The sequence below is a fragment of the Schistocerca nitens genome, chromosome 11, assembly GCF_023898315.1.
Source record: "Schistocerca nitens isolate TAMUIC-IGC-003100 chromosome 11, iqSchNite1.1, whole genome shotgun sequence".
NCBI lineage: Eukaryota > Metazoa > Arthropoda > Insecta > Orthoptera > Acrididae > Schistocerca > Schistocerca nitens.
The window spans coordinates 118883435-118899223 of record NC_064624.1 but is presented as its reverse complement, the minus strand read 5'-3'; the positions used below and the strand labels follow the sequence as shown (position 1 = coordinate 118899223).

The following is a 15789-nucleotide window of genomic DNA, read 5'->3' as shown; positions in this document are numbered from 1 at the left end:
CGTGCGGATTTACGTCGGCATATCGTCAATCCAGGCTCGTCTTCTCGAAGTTCTGCTTGCGCAGTGTTATCGATCAATCTTGACCATTGTCACGGAATTCCCGTCAATTGAGTTTGTTCTCCCGAAGGAAGCTTCATCTGGTTGCTGCGGTTTCCCGAGCGTGAGTTGCGTCTTCTGTAGCTCTGGATCGACGTTTCGCCGAAATTCTCTGCACAGCCATCATTGTTGAGTCCACAGGTCGACGAAGGCACCGCGGACGCTCCTGAGCTCACGAAACGGCCGAACCTGCAGTTGTACCGCAGATCTCTCCCACACAACGGCCTCCCAGTAGCTTGGATTACAGGAGCGCGCCAACACTCCCAGCCGAGACACGTGCGCTTCTGAGGGGATGACCTGACCTTGCCGCTTCTCGAAGCGTCCTGCACCCCTCTCTTCCTCGATGTGTTTCATGACGCTGAAGTCATTTTAATCAGTTTTAACCGCACGGGATCCACTCAACAAGCCAGCGTGACCAGGTAAAAATCGCATTGTTTTGAAGTTATCAAAATGTAACACAAAATTAAAAAAAAAAAATATTATAAAGAGTACAAAACTAGGGCTGTCAACGTTTCATCGATCAGACAATATATTCATGTTGTAATCTACTACTCCACAGAAAGTACAAAACCTGTTTCTCTCAGTACGTAATCCTCTTTCTGTTCCATTTTGCTATTTCCGTCATTGCCAGCTACATAATACGGCGGGAGCGAGAGGTGACGGTTGGGGCTTGCCGAGTTTACATTTTCGGCGGGCAGATGGCGCGCGCGTCGCCACGCCACTAACCGGAGCCCTTTTGTTCGTTCACAAAAAAGGCTCTGTTGTTGGAAGCTTCGGAAAGGCCTGCACACATTGCCATTTTCTCTTGAACTCTGCGCTAGCGCTTACATTTGCATGAGCACAAGCACACACGCGTATTCATGCATGCTCAGTTTCTTCGAAATGGAGAGCACGTTTCTTAACGCATTGCATCTCGGGTTAGGTGGGAATCTCTTGTCGCTGTTTCGCAGACGACATCCAGCTGGAGCCTACGTTTGTTTCGATGCGTGATGTGCTGAGGATAAATTTCAGTGCGGTTTCAATGCAGTAATGTTTATTAACTAGAAAGAAAGCACGCTAAAATTTATGGATGATTACAGAGAGAAGTCATATAGAATGCCGATTCTAAAGACTATCTGAACAAAAATTTCAGATGTGGTGTGCTGAGCGTTAACTTTATAGTGTCCGGTCATATAACTCTAAATAAAAAGATAAGTGCTATTTTGTTGGAAACTGAAATTCTGATACCGTGGCTGTGTGCAAAATACAGGTCGATTCTTGCAGAGAAGCAAACAGCAAGTAGACAGTTTTAATTCATACAAACAGCACCGTTACCGGTTTCAGACCGACAGGTTAATCGTCACACAGTTGTTCACGCTGAAATAACGTTCTGTTGTTGTTGTTTACATTAGGTTCCACTTTTCATTCCCTTTTGTGACGAAAATTCCTTGCCTTTCAAGCAAAGCACGTCCTATTTATTTTTAATTGTACCTAATAACAATTGAAGACAATGTAGAAAAATCACTAAAGTAAAACAGTTTCAATTTTAAACTACTTAAGTCGAAAATCCCGCGTTATTACGTTGAAATGCTGATTGCTTGTGTTCATGCAGTAGTGAAGAGTATATGAAGCACTTTTTCGATATACAGAGCCGGACAAAAGTATTCAGACACTGGGAGTCATCAGAGAAGTAAACCTTAAATATGTGTTTTTAGCTCAAAACATGTATTTTATTCTTTACAAATGTGTAATACCTATGACAGTCTGAACATATGCAGAACAAGTAAAAAAGAAGAAGAAAAGCGAAATACAAAATGGGCGAAAGTATTCAGACACTCAGCAGTCAGTATTTGGTAATTCGTCCCTTTCGCTGTGTTACAGTCCTTTGTGGCATAGAGTAAACAACCTTTTTCGTACATCCGAATAGATATTCACCCATTCTTCTTCTATGAATGCACGCAAATGTGTCAAACTGCTCACATTTCGTTTGTGTAGTCTCGTTTTCAGGTCATTCCAAATGTTTACGATGGGACAGAGGTCCGGAGACTGCGGTGGGGTAACGAGGCGATGAGGCGTGTTGTATAGGGTCCACAGTTGACAGTTTCCGCCGTACGCTTAGGATCATTGTCTTGTTGGAAATAAAAGTCACCTCCAAGAGCCGGCCGGAGTGCCCGAGCGGTTTTAGGCGCTTCAGTCTGAAGCCGCGCGACCGCTAAGGTCGCAGCTTCGAATCCTGCCTCGGGCATGGGTGTGTGTGATGTCCTTAGGTTCGTTAGTTTTAAGTAGTTCTAAGTTCTAGGGGAGTGATGACCTCAGCAGTTAAGTCCCATAGTGCTCAGAGCCATTTGAACCAATCACCTCCAAGATCCAGCTTCGCAGCACTTTTCGTCAGCTTTTGTTTGAATACATCGATACAGACAAATTTCCCCACGGTGCCTTCAATAAATGGCTCTAAGCACTATGGGACTTAGCATCTGAGGTCATCAGTCCGCTAGACTTAGAACTACTTAAACCTAACTAACCTAAGTGAAGAAGAATTAAATGATCTGCTGAACGCAATGAACAGTCTAATGAGTACACAGTATGGTTTGAGAGTAAATCGGAGAAAGACGAAGGTAATGAGAAGTAGTAGAAATGGGAACAGCGAGGAACACAACATCAGGATTGATGGTCATGAAGTCAATGAAGTTAAGGAATTCCGCTACCTAGGCAGTAAAATAACCAATGACGGACGGAGCAAGGAGGACATCAAAAGCAGACTCGCTATGGCAAAAAAGGCATTTCTGGCCAAGAGAAGTCTACTAATATCAAATACCGGCCTTAATTTGAGGAAGAAATTTCTGAGGATGTACGTCTGGAGTACAGCATTGTATGGTAGTGAAACATGGACTGTGGGAAAACCGGAAGAGAAGAGAATCGAAGCATTTGAGATGTGGTGCTATAGACGAATGTTGAAAATAAGGTAAGGAATGAGGAGGTTCTACGCAGAATCGGAGAGGAAAGGAATATGTGGAAAACACTGATAAGGAGAAGGGACAGGATGATAGGACATCTGCTAAGACATGAGGGAATGACTTCCATGGTACTAGAGGGAGCTGTAGAGGGCAAAAACTGTAGAGGAAGACAGAGATTGGAATACGTCAAGCAAATAATTGAGGACGTAGGTTGCAAGTGCTACTCTGAGATGAAGAGGTTAGCACAGGAAAGGAATTCGTGGCGGGCCGCATCAAACCAGTCAGTAGACTGATGACAAAAAAAAAATCCCAAGGTCATCACATACATCCATGCCCGAGGCAGGATTCGAACCTGTGACCGTAGCAGCCGCGTGGTTTCGGACTGAAGCACCTAGAAACCGCTCGGCCACAGCGGCCGGCTGCCTTCAGTAAAGACAAGCTCGCTAACACCTCCGGAAGACAAGCATCCCCTTACCACCACACCGCCGCCTCCATGTTTGATGGTTGCTTGCACGTTTTTGGGCTCCCACTCTTGTGTTTGCTTGACGCCACACTAAACTGCTGCCATCCACGTGGCTCAAAGTAAATTTGCATTCATCACTTCACAGAATCTCAGTCCAAAAGGCCGCATCCTTATCGACAAATTGTTCTGCAGAAACCATCCGCTTTTTCGCGTTACACTTACTGACGAAGGGTTAGCGCCATGACACTCTGGCATTGTACCCAGCACTGTTCAGGCATCTGCGCACGGTTCCAACACTAAACACTAACTTGGGTACCGACGCCTTCTGCCAGTTCTGCCGTTATAGCAGGGGGCGTTGTTGCGGCTCGTTTTTCACCATTCGAACTATCTCCCTCTTGTCTCCGTTCGTGAGTTTCTGAGGACGCCCCTCTCGTGGACTATTGACGAGAGTTTTTCCTTCTTTCCATTTCTGGACAATACTAACAAGGGAACCTCCCCATCGCACCCCCCTCAGATTTAGTTATAAGTTGGCACAGTGGATAGGCCTTGAAAAACTGAACACAGATCAATCGAGAAAACAGGAAGGTGTGGAACTATGAAAAAAATAAGGAAAATATACAAACTGAGTAATCCAGGCGCAACATAGGCAACATCAAGCATAGCTTGAGTTCAGGAGCGCCGTGGTCCCGTGGTTAGCGTAAGCGGCTGCGGAACGAGAGGTCCTTGATTCAAGTCCTCCCTCGAGTGAAAAGTTTACTTTTTTTTATCTTCGCAAAGTTATGATCTGTCCGTTCGTTCATTGACGTCTCTGTTCACTGTAATAAGTTTAGTGTCTGTGTTTTGCGACCGCACCGCAAAACCGTGCGATTAGTAGACGAAAGGACGTGCCTCTCCAATGGGAACCGAAAACATTTGATCGCAGGGTCATAGGTCAACCGATTCCTCCACATGAAAACACGTCTGATATATTCTATACGACACTGGTGACGGCATGTGCGTCACATGACAGGAATATGCTGTCGACCCACCTAACTTGTACACTTGGCGAATGGGTAAAAAGATTCTTCTACCTTGCCCGATTCAGGTTTTCTTGTGGATGTGATAATCACTCCCAAAAAAGTGACGAAAACATAAGAGTTTGTCACATAAACTGAAAATAAAATATTAAACTTTTCACTCGAGGGAAGACTTGAACCTGTGACCTCTCGTTCCGTAGCTGCTCTCGCTAACCACGGGACCACGGCGCTCCTTGACTCCCACTGTCCTTGATGTTGTCTATCTTCGCATGGACTACTCAGTTTGTATATTTTACTAATTTTTTTCATAGTTCCACACAACTTCTTCCTGTTTCCTCGATTGATCTGTGTTCAGTGTTTCAAGGCCTATCCACTGTGCCAACTTCTAACTAAATCTGAGGGGGGTGCGATGGGGAGGTTTCCTCGTCTTGCCTTGCCTATTTCTGCACATGATTTTCCCTCACTACGCAGCCGCACAACAAGCCTTTGCTCTTGCACTGTCGTTTCCCTACCTTTACGGGACACAGCGCTACGTTGGTCTCTTCAGCCGACACCTATGCTTTCCTGTAGCACGAGACGACTGCATTGCCTACACTGTAGCGGTGGCCACTGTTTCTATGTTTCGATACAGTGTATCGATACGTGGAACTGTCTCAGTGTTTCGAAACGGCGATGTTTCACTGTTTCGAAACGTGTTTCATACCGTTCTGTCTCGGATACCGGGACCAGCTTCGATCTCGAGCCAGACACAGAAACTGTTTCGCTGTTTCAGTCCACTTGTGCTTGGAACGGACTAATTGTGTCGAAACAGTGACGTTTCATTCTGCTCTTGTCTCGGACGAGATTCGGGGACGGTACAGATACTGAAACACATTTAACATCTCACTTCACGAAATACAGGGTGATTCAAAAAGAATACCACAACTTTAGGAATTTAAAACTCTGCAACGACAAAAGGCAGAGCTAAGCACTATCTGTCGGCAAATTAAGGGAGCTATAAAGTTTCATTTAGTTGTACATTTGTTCGCTTGAGGCGCTGTTGACTAGGCGTCAGCGTCAGTTGATGCTAAGATGGCGACCGCTCAACGGAAAGCTTTTAGTGTTACTGAGTACGGCAGAAGTGAATCGACGACAGTTGTTCGGCGTGCATTTCGAACGAAGTATGGTGTTAAACCTCCTGATAAGTGGTGTATTAAACGTTGGCATAAACAGTTTACAGAGAATGGGTGTTTGTGCAAAGGGAAAAGTTCTGGACGGCCGAGAACGAGTGATGAAAATGTAGCACGCATCCAGCAAGCATTTGTTCGCAGCCCAGGAAAATCGACTGGCAGAGCTAGCAGAGAGCTGCAAATTCCACAATCGACTGTATGGAGAGTCCTACGAAAAAGGTTAGTTATGAAACCTTATCGTCTGAAATTGGTTCAAGCACTGTCTGCAGCTGATAAGATTAAAAGAATCGATTTCTGTGATTTTATCCTTGCTCAAATGGAAACATATGAATCTTTCGTTTCAAACATTGTGTTTAGTGATGAAGCAACTTTCCACACTAACGGGAAAGTTAACCGTCACAATGTCTGTATACGGGGCACTGAGAATCCGCGGGAAACAACTCAGTATGAACGTGACTCGCCTAAGGTGAACGTTTTCTGTGCCATTTCAGCCAATAAAGTTTTTGGTCGCTTTTTCTTCGAAGGTGCTACTGTAACTGGACTACAGTATCTGGAGATGTTAGAGAATTGGCTGTTCCCTCAGCTCGAACAAGAAGCACAACAATTCATATTTCAGCAGGATGGAGCGCCACCACATTGGCACTTATCTGTCCGTAACTACCTGAACGTCAACTACCCGAGGCGATGGATCGGCCGCCAGGCAGCCCGTGACAGAGCACTTCATCACTGGCCTCCAAGAAGCCCTGATCTTACCCCCTGCGATTTTTTCTTATGGGGGTATGTTAAGGATATGGTGTTTCGGCCACCTCTCCCAGCCACCATTGATGATTTGAAACGAGAAATAACAGCAGCTATCCAAACTGTTACGCCTGATATGCTACAGAGAGTGTGGAACGAGTTGGAGTATCGGGTTGATATTGCTCGTGTGTCCGGAGGGGGCCATATTGAACATCTCTGAAATCGAGTGAAAAAAAACTTTTTAAATACTCTTTGTAATGATGTATAACAGAAGGTTATATTATGTTTCTTTCATTAAATACACATTTTTAAAGTTGTGGTATTCTTTTTGAATCACCCTGTATAAATGACCTAGTAGATAGTGTCGGAAGTTCCATGCGGCTTTTCGCGGATGATGCTGTAGTAAAAATGTAAAAATGGTTCACATGGCTCTGAGCACTATGCGACTTAACTTCTGAGGTCATCAGTCGCCTAGAACTAATTAAACCTAACTAACCTAAGGACATCACACACATCCATGCCCGAGGCAGGATTCGAACCAGCGACCGTAGCGGTCACGCGGATCCAGACTGAAGTGCCTAGAACCGCACGGCCACACCGGCCGGCCAGTTATATTTCAGATGATTTTTTTCTTCTCTGGCAAATATGCACTGAATTTGTATTTGACTGGATTTTGTTTAGTCCTCTAAATCTTAAATGTAGCTACGTTATAAGAACATTTTTCTCAGATTTGTTGCACGCAGAAGACACTTCCGTATTGGCTCACCATTCAGTGAGCTCAATTTTTTTGAGTACATTTATTTATTTATGTATTCGAAAATAATTATCTGATTTATGTATGTACATGTTTGTCTGTTGTAAATGTGCTATGTTTGGTATTACACAATATAGGCATTTTAATACTTGTGTACCATAGATAATTCTCAGGAAAACCAACTACTTTGATACTTTTGTTTTTGGCTTTCAGATGCCGTGATAAAAATTGCATTTCGACAGCAACTTAACTTCATCTCTGATTTCCTGGGGAAGTTTGTAATAAAATGATAATACATTTTCTTGTTGTGAGTACTTGAGGGAACTCCATATAGCTGTACCTCAAACAAACTTCCTTAACAAGAATCGTAAGTGGAGTAGAGCCAGATCTGCAGCCGGCCGTGGTGGCCGAGCGGTTCTAGGCGCCTCAGGCCGGAACCGCGCGACTGCTACGGTCGCAGGTTCGAATCCTGCCTCGGGCGTGAATGTGTGTGATGTCCTTAGGTTAGTTAGGTTTAAGTAGTTCTAAGTTCTAGGGGACTGATGACCTCAGATGTTAAGTCCCATAGTGCTCAGAGCCATTTGAACCAACCAGATCTGCCGTGATATAAGTCTCACAAAGGTATTACACTATGAATTGTTTTAAATTTTAGTCTGGATTTTATACTTCAAGGAAACATACCGCAAACAATGGAAAATTTAACTGTGAGTAAGAAAAGTGTGAGTGGCAGACTCAAATGTTAATTCAGTGCTTCGCTTCCGAGAATGCTGTCTCAATAAATTATATCCCATGATATGCCTTTTAAAGAGCACATACAGATCATCACTCATGAAACCTATCAAAATTAGGCACTAGAATTAAGGGAAACAAGCTTGGCAAAATCTATTGTGTCAAACATACAAACTCTGACCTCAGCCAATTGAAAATATGAAATGCAATTTTGTCATATGATGACATGTTGGAGACCGTGGCTGTTTTTGAAGACAAGTGTTGATGTTTTTAGGGCAGCAACCAGCCACAAATTTACTTTGAGTTCCTTTATTCAAGGAAACCGTTACCGGTTTCGAATCGTTGCGATTCATCATCAGACGGATTTACACGCTTTCTTTCTACATTTGGTGTGTTTTTTATAGATAAATTGTCCTAAAATATAAATAAAACATAATTACAAACACGCCACACACAGATGGTTACGTTGCAGATTTTCGTTGCATGTGACTTACGTGAAAGTCACATGACACGAAAACAGCGCATTTGCTGTAGGAAATACGAGACTGCCAAGACACCGAAGTGAAATTTTCATACTTTCGGCGATACGATTGCCGCTCTCACACCTTATTTGTGTTTATATGGCAATATTTGTACAGTAGACACTCAAAATGATATAATGTGGGGGCCTATACAACTGCGAAACACGAACTGTTTCACTGTTTCGGAACAGCGTTTCGAAACATTATACTATACTGTCTCATTTGTTTCGAAACAGGCGCTTCAGTCTGGAACCCCGCAATCGCTACGGTCGCAGGTTCGAATCCTGCCTCGGCCATGGATGTGTGTGATGTCCTTAGGTTAGGTTTAAGTAGTTCAAAGTTCTAGGGGACTGATGACCTCAGATGTTGAGTCCCATAGTGCTCAGAGCCATTTGAACCATTTTTTTTGTCTAGTGCACTGACTGCTTGCTGTCGCCGAGTTGTGCCTTCAGACTGCGGTTACCTTGTCAAATGGGGCGGTGTCTGATTACTTTTCTCCCGCTTGAAACACACACACACACACACACACACACACACACACAGAGTTAAACGTTCCTCGTAAGGGTACGGTCAGATTCGCATAATCGACGTCTTTCGAAATATTCCCTTAATTATCACAAATACGCAGATACACATCCCGTGTATTCATCAGTCACAATTGACAGCGAGATACGCATGTGACCTGTGTACGAATACTTTTGTCCGTCTCTGTACACCTTCTAGGCTACTTCCTCATCTTTCGTCATTTATTTTCTTCAGCAGTTCGTTCGGAGCGAATTGAATTTCTCCTGGTCACGACGAGAACTAGTGTGTACTGCTTCGTTTCCCCCGTGCGCAGTACAATATAATGAACAAGAGTAAGTATTCTTCAAGTATCTTTCACTAAACTGCGCAAACCGTCAATACCGGTTCCAAACGGTGGATACTGTCTACATCTACATCTACATGATTACTCTACAATTCACATTTAAGTGCTTGGCAGAGGGTTCATCGAACCACAATCATACTATCTCTCTACCATTCCACTCCCGAACAGCGCGCGGGAAAAACGAACAGCTAAACCTTTCTGTTAGAGCTATGATTTCTCTTATTTTATTTTGATGATCATTCCTACCTATGTAGGTTGGGCTCAACAAAATATTTTCGCATTCGGAAGAGAAAGTTGGTGACTGAAACTTCGTAAATAGATCTCGCCGCGACGAAAAACGTCTTTGCTTTAATGACTTCCATCCCAACTCGCGTATCATATCTGCCACACTCTCTCCCCCATTACGTGATAATACAAAACGAGCTGCCCTTTTTTGCACCCTTTCGATGTCCTCCGTCAATCCCACCTGGTAAGGATCCCACACCGCGCAGCAATATTCTAACAGAGGACGAACGAGTGTAGTGTAAGCTGTCTCTTTAGTGGACTTGTTGCATCTTCTAAGTGTCCTGCCAATGAAACGCAACCTTTGGCTCGCCTTCCCCACAATATTATCTATGTGGTCTTTCCAACTCAAGTTGTTCGTAATTTTAACACCCAGGTACTTAGTCGAATTGACAGCCTCGAGAATTGTACTATTTATCGAGTAATCGAATTCCAACGGATTTCTTCTGGAACTCGTGTGGATCGCCTCACACTTTTCGTTATTTAGCGTCAACTGCCACCTGCCACACCGTACAGCAATCTTTTCTAAATCGCTTTGCAACTGATACTGGTCTTAGGATGACCTTACTAGACGGTAAATTACAGCATCATCTGCGAACAACCTAAGAGAACTGCTCAGATTGTCACCCAGGTCATTCATATAGATCAGGAACAGCAGAGGTCCCAGGACGCTTCCCTGGGGAACACCTGATATCACTTCAGTTTTACTCGACGATTTGCCGTCTATTACTAAGAACTGCGACCTTCCTGACAGGAAATCACGAATCCAGTCGCACAACTGAGACGATACCCCATAGGCCCGCAGCTTGATCAGAAGTCGCTTGTGAGGAACGGTGTCAAAAGCTTTCCGGAAATCTAGAAATACAGAATCAACTTGAGATCCCCTGTCGATAGCGGCCATTACTTCGTGCGAATAAAGAGCTAGCTGCGTTGCACAAGAACGATGTTTTCTGTAACTGTGCTGATTACGTATCAATAGATCGTTCCCTTCGAGGTGATTCATAATGTTTGAATACAGTATATGCTCCAAAACCCTACTGCAAACCGACTTCAATGATGTAGGTCTGTAGTTCGATGGATTACTCCTACTACCCATCTTAAACACTGGTGCGACATGCGCAATTTTCCAATCTGTAGGTACAGATCTATCGGTGAGCGAGCGGTTGTATATGATTGCTAAGTAGGGAGCTATTGTATCAGCATAATCTGAAAGGAACCTAATCGGTATACAATCTAGACCTGAAGACTTGCCCGTATCAAGCGACTTGAGTTGCTTCGCAACCCCTAAGTTACCTACTTCTAAGAAACTCATGCTAGCAGCTGTTCGTGTTTCAAATTCTGGAATATTCCATTCGTCTTCCCTGGTGAAGGAATTTCGGAAAACTGCGTTCAATAACTCCGCTTTAGCGGCACAGTCGTCGGTAACAGTACCATCGGCACTGCGCAGCGAAGGTATTGACTGCGTCTTGCCGCTTGTATACTTTACATACGAGCAGAATTTCTTCTGATTTTCTACCAAATTTCGAGACAATGTTTCGTTGTGGAACCTATTAAAGGCATCTCGCATTGAAGTCCGTGCCAAATTTCGCGCGTCTGTAAATTTTAGCCAATCTTCGGGATTTCGCGTTCTTCTGAACTTTGCATGCTTTATCCGTTGCCTCTGCAACAGCGTTTGGACCTATTTTGTGTACCATGGGGGATCAGTTCCATCTCTTACCAATTTATGAGGTATGAATGTCTCAATTGCCGTGCAATATTCAGTATTACGCAAAAAATATTACACGTACCACATTTTCACTGTACAATATATTGCGCAATATACTGAACAAGTGTAGATATTCCTCAAGCGCACCAATCTCATCCACTATATTGTGCCAACCAACACCGATTTCCGACAGTCAATACTATCGCGCAGTACACAATATTGCGCAATAAATATTGAAAATGTGAGGGGTCCCCTAAATGCGAAGAATGCGGCCTGGCTCGTAAGATACGAAATCTTAGCTTGTTTTTGCATACACACATTTATTTATGTTTTTTTCCTTCTTTAACACGTAATTTTTCAACACTGAAACTAGAACAATATCTTCCTTCCTTCTGTCGCCATGCAGCTGTAACAATAATAGTTATGACTAGTAACAATAAGTTAGTTCCCTTACTCGACCATTACCTCTTTTACTGGTTGTAATCATTGTTTAGTACGTTCACAGAAGTAATTCTTCAACGTAGGTCATACCTGACACCCTTCAGCTTGGTAGAATCCCTCTGTTTGAGGAAATTGAGTAATGTTATATGGTAAACTCACGTCGTGGTCAACTTCATAAAAAGGTCGTCCTCTTTTTTTTTCTAAATTGGGATCCCTGCGAAGATTCTTCAGACAGAATAGGTGGGAAAAACTGTTCTTTTCTGAGATTAGATCACAACTGGTTCAAATGGCTCTTAGCACTACGGGACTTAACATCTGAGGTCACCAGTCCCCTAGAACTTAGAACTACTTAAACCTAACTAACCTAAGGACATCACACACATCCATGCCCCAGGCAGGATTCGAACCTGCGACCGTAGCGGTCGCGCGGTTCCGGACTGAAGCGCCTAGAGCCGCTCGGCCACCACGGCCGGCTCACAACTGGTCACTCACTGGAAGAAGTAGTTCCTTTTCATAACTTACAACGCACTTACGAAATAAATAAAAGGAAGGCACATTGCATTCTTAATTCGTGTCACTAAACCCGTGCAGTAATCCACATGCTTTCAAATCGAAACTGAAGAATTTACTTCTGTCGAGGAGTTCCTTGAAAAATTCAGCTCATTCTTATTGTATTGCTGACAGCGTTTACTTACGGACTGACTTTTTTTCGGGTTCATGAACTTTTATTTTTATCTGTTATTACTTTCATGTTGTAAGTTCATGTACTGACATGTTCCATGACCTTGGAGATTTGCTCCTCAATTTGGTCCTACGGAACTTGACGTGTAAATAAAATAATCAGACTCCTCTCAGGTTCAAGAAGTCTCATGCATGACAGTAGTAACTGGTTGAGAAATGAGCTGTGTTTTGTTCTTTTCGAACAATCAACGCTGTGACATCTGTGTAGCGTAGACCGAGGCCTACGCTTGGGTGAAAGATGACTGGTCGTGAACCGAATACGCTGTATCGTGGGCTTCAATTAACCCCGTAGCGGCTCCTAGCGATTGCTGGTCTCCGCACTGTCTTTCTTTTCCGCCAGACAGGTGTCGTCAGCTCCGACTGCGCCACGCCGCCGGACGCAGAAGCACCCACCACCACGCACCGGGCGGGCTCTTCCGCCCGCACCCACGCAACGTATGTACTTCATCCTTTTTATTTCCTTACTCGCGCTGACTGCACCGCGTCGTTTCCCAGCCCTGCCGCTGCGCGGCGCTGCCGCGCTCTCGCCAAAGACCTTGTAAAAAATAACTAGACTCACTTATGGCGCTGCAGTCGCGGGATAATTTGAACCTTCGGCTGGACGCCATTATAGTGGTTGTAGTCTGATGTGTTGTGTAGTATTGTTGTTTATGAAGACCCTGATTCAACGTTGTATATTTGTTGGGGCGTACATACAGTATTTGTTACTCGTAATTCTACTGTCTGTGCGTTCCAATCAAAAGAAGTACAATGGTGAAGAGTTGTGCAGCGATTAATTGTACAAGTAAATTCGAGAAAGGAACGAATATTACATTTCACAGGTATGTGGATATTTTAAGTTGTTTTGTATGTCAGTGCACTTGCTTAATAATTGTTTTTGTAACACGGTATTAGCATAATGTCTGTGCATCTATTTGCAGGTTTCCTTTCTCAAAACCACAGCTGTTACAAAAATGGTTACACGCTGTCAGGAGGCAAGATTTCCGACCGACAGAATAACTTCTTATATTTTCTGATCATCTTGAAGAAAGTTGGCTGATTGGTAGTGTTTTCATGGTCTAGGTTAGGTTGAAACTTGATAATTTGGTCGTGAGTTGCCAAAGCACTATGCCATATGTAACGCACTTCTCGTCATAAAATCTAAAGCAAGGTAGAGTCAGAAAATATCTATCAACATAGTGGTCAAATCTTCAAGTATTTTGATGCCTTTTTCGTACATATATCGTAAATGAACTACGAAAAATGCTAGGGGTCCAGTACATAACTTTTAGCAACGGCAGATTCCATGTAGTACGTAAGATAAATTCATAAACAGTGACTAGTTGCTGTTTGTTCATAAATTAAAAAGTATATTGTAGTAACGTATTTAAATGAGGCATTATGTTTGTGACCTAACTCAAGGGAAGCCATTTTATAACCAAAAGCGACGTATAAACATTCGAACTCCGCGCGTCAGTTTAGCACTCTAATGGCCGCCGCCCAGCTATTCAATTTGTCCGCTCTTAACAGTCGACCACTCGTGCGGTTGTCGGGGCCTGGCTCTCGCCCACGGCCGCTCGGCCACTTCCGGCCCCGCTCGCCTATTTTCGGAAACCGAGCCCGTGACGTCACGCACTTCCCAGAAGCGCAGCTGCGGCGTGGCGCGGTGCGCCATCTGGTGTACCGGCCACGCTCGGATGCAGCGGCGCAATCTGCGCTGATAGAAGCCGCCGCCCACACCTGCTCTTGGTTTACGGCCCGCGGCTACAGACAGGGACCGCCGATGGTACAGCCCACGCAGATTACGGCGGCCGATGCGCAGTGACCAGTCTTCGTCCAAAGCGCTGGGCGAGTTCACTCGTTTGTTCGGAAGGGGAGCCTGACAGTGTCTGAAACCTTCCGGCCGGTCGGCGATGACAGAATCGAAGCGCACGCCATGCAGTTTCTCTCAGACGATTTTAACGAAACTATTAGGAATAAAAAAAATCAATTCTGCTTTACTTATAGATTGGCAACGGCCTTGCCGCAGTGGATACGCCGGTTCCCGTGCGATCACCGAAGTTAAGCGCTGTCCGGCGTGGTCGGCACTTGGATGGGTGACCATCCAGGCCGCCATGCGCTGTTGCCATTTTCCGGGGCGCACTCAACCTGGTGATGCCAATTGAGGAGCTACTCGACCGAATAGTAGCGGCTTCTCTCAAGAATACCATCTTACGACCGAGAGAGCGGTGTGCTGACCCCACGCCCGTCCTATCCGCATCCTCCACTAAGGAAGACACGGCGGTCGGATGGTCCCGGTAGGCCACTCGTGGCCTGAAGACGGAGTGCTTTTACTTATAGATTAATATGTCAGGTTCACGATGATGCGCTCATCATTTCCTTAATGCCATACTTATTGTGATATTGTTGGATGTGAGGTCCGCCAGTTATGCAAAACACCGTACAGTACCCAAACATGTTTCGACAAAACTGTGCCATCATCAGTGGGTTTTAGTTTTTATTTATTCTTTACATTGGGTGTGCATGACTTTTCTGGATCACTTGTGTGTTAATTACTACAGGTAGCTTGGCATGTTTCCGTGTGGCAAGCACTTCCATTCCCCGCACCATGCTGAGATGGTAACTATAAAAAGTATTTTCCACAAATATCGTAGTAAAACACTTTTCACTTCACCAATACACAGTGTGATTGTGGTTTAAGAACCTTCAACATCGGACTTGTAGGTTTTAATGTTGTTCTGAAGAAGGTGTAGTTGTCTACGCCGAAACCTGGGTTAACACTTAACACTTGGTGCTTTTTCGCAATCGAGGCGGGTTTTTAGCTTTTTAATGATTGTGGTTTGTTGTGTGTCCCGGCCCCATCAGTGTTCATGAACACTGACTTTTGGTGCGCTCCGAAATAAGACTATCGATATTTTAAAAGATGTCGGAAATCGGATATCTCGATATTTTAAAAAGTAGCGTTGTCGGCCAAAGATATATCGAGAAAAAATATCGAAGGAAAATATATCGTCGTACCGGCTATAAAAATATAGGCAGCACATCGTAAATATACCGCCGGTTTCAGAGCTATATTTAATGTTGAGTGGAACACTCTCTTTCAAATTTCTAGGGCAGCAGGGGTCGAAAAAAGAGAAAGAAAAGCTATTTACAATTTGTTCAGAAACCAGATGGCAGGTATAAGAGTCGAGGGGCATGAAAGGGAAGCAGTGCTTGAGAAGGGAGTGGGACAGGGTTGTAGCCTATCCCCGATGCTATTCAATCTATATATTGAGCAAGCAGTAAAGGAAACAAAAGAAAATTAAAAAGAAATAAGAATTTTGAGGTTTGCCAATGACACTGTAATTCTGTTAC

General features: G+C 44.1%; 1 pseudogene; it reads left to right on the top strand.

The window, feature by feature from the left end:
- The first annotated feature begins 14445 nt into the window (after window positions 1-14445).
- LOC126214125 (5S ribosomal RNA) lies at window positions 14446-14563 on the top strand (annotated as a pseudogene).
- Window positions 14564-15789: the final 1226 nt, after the last annotated feature.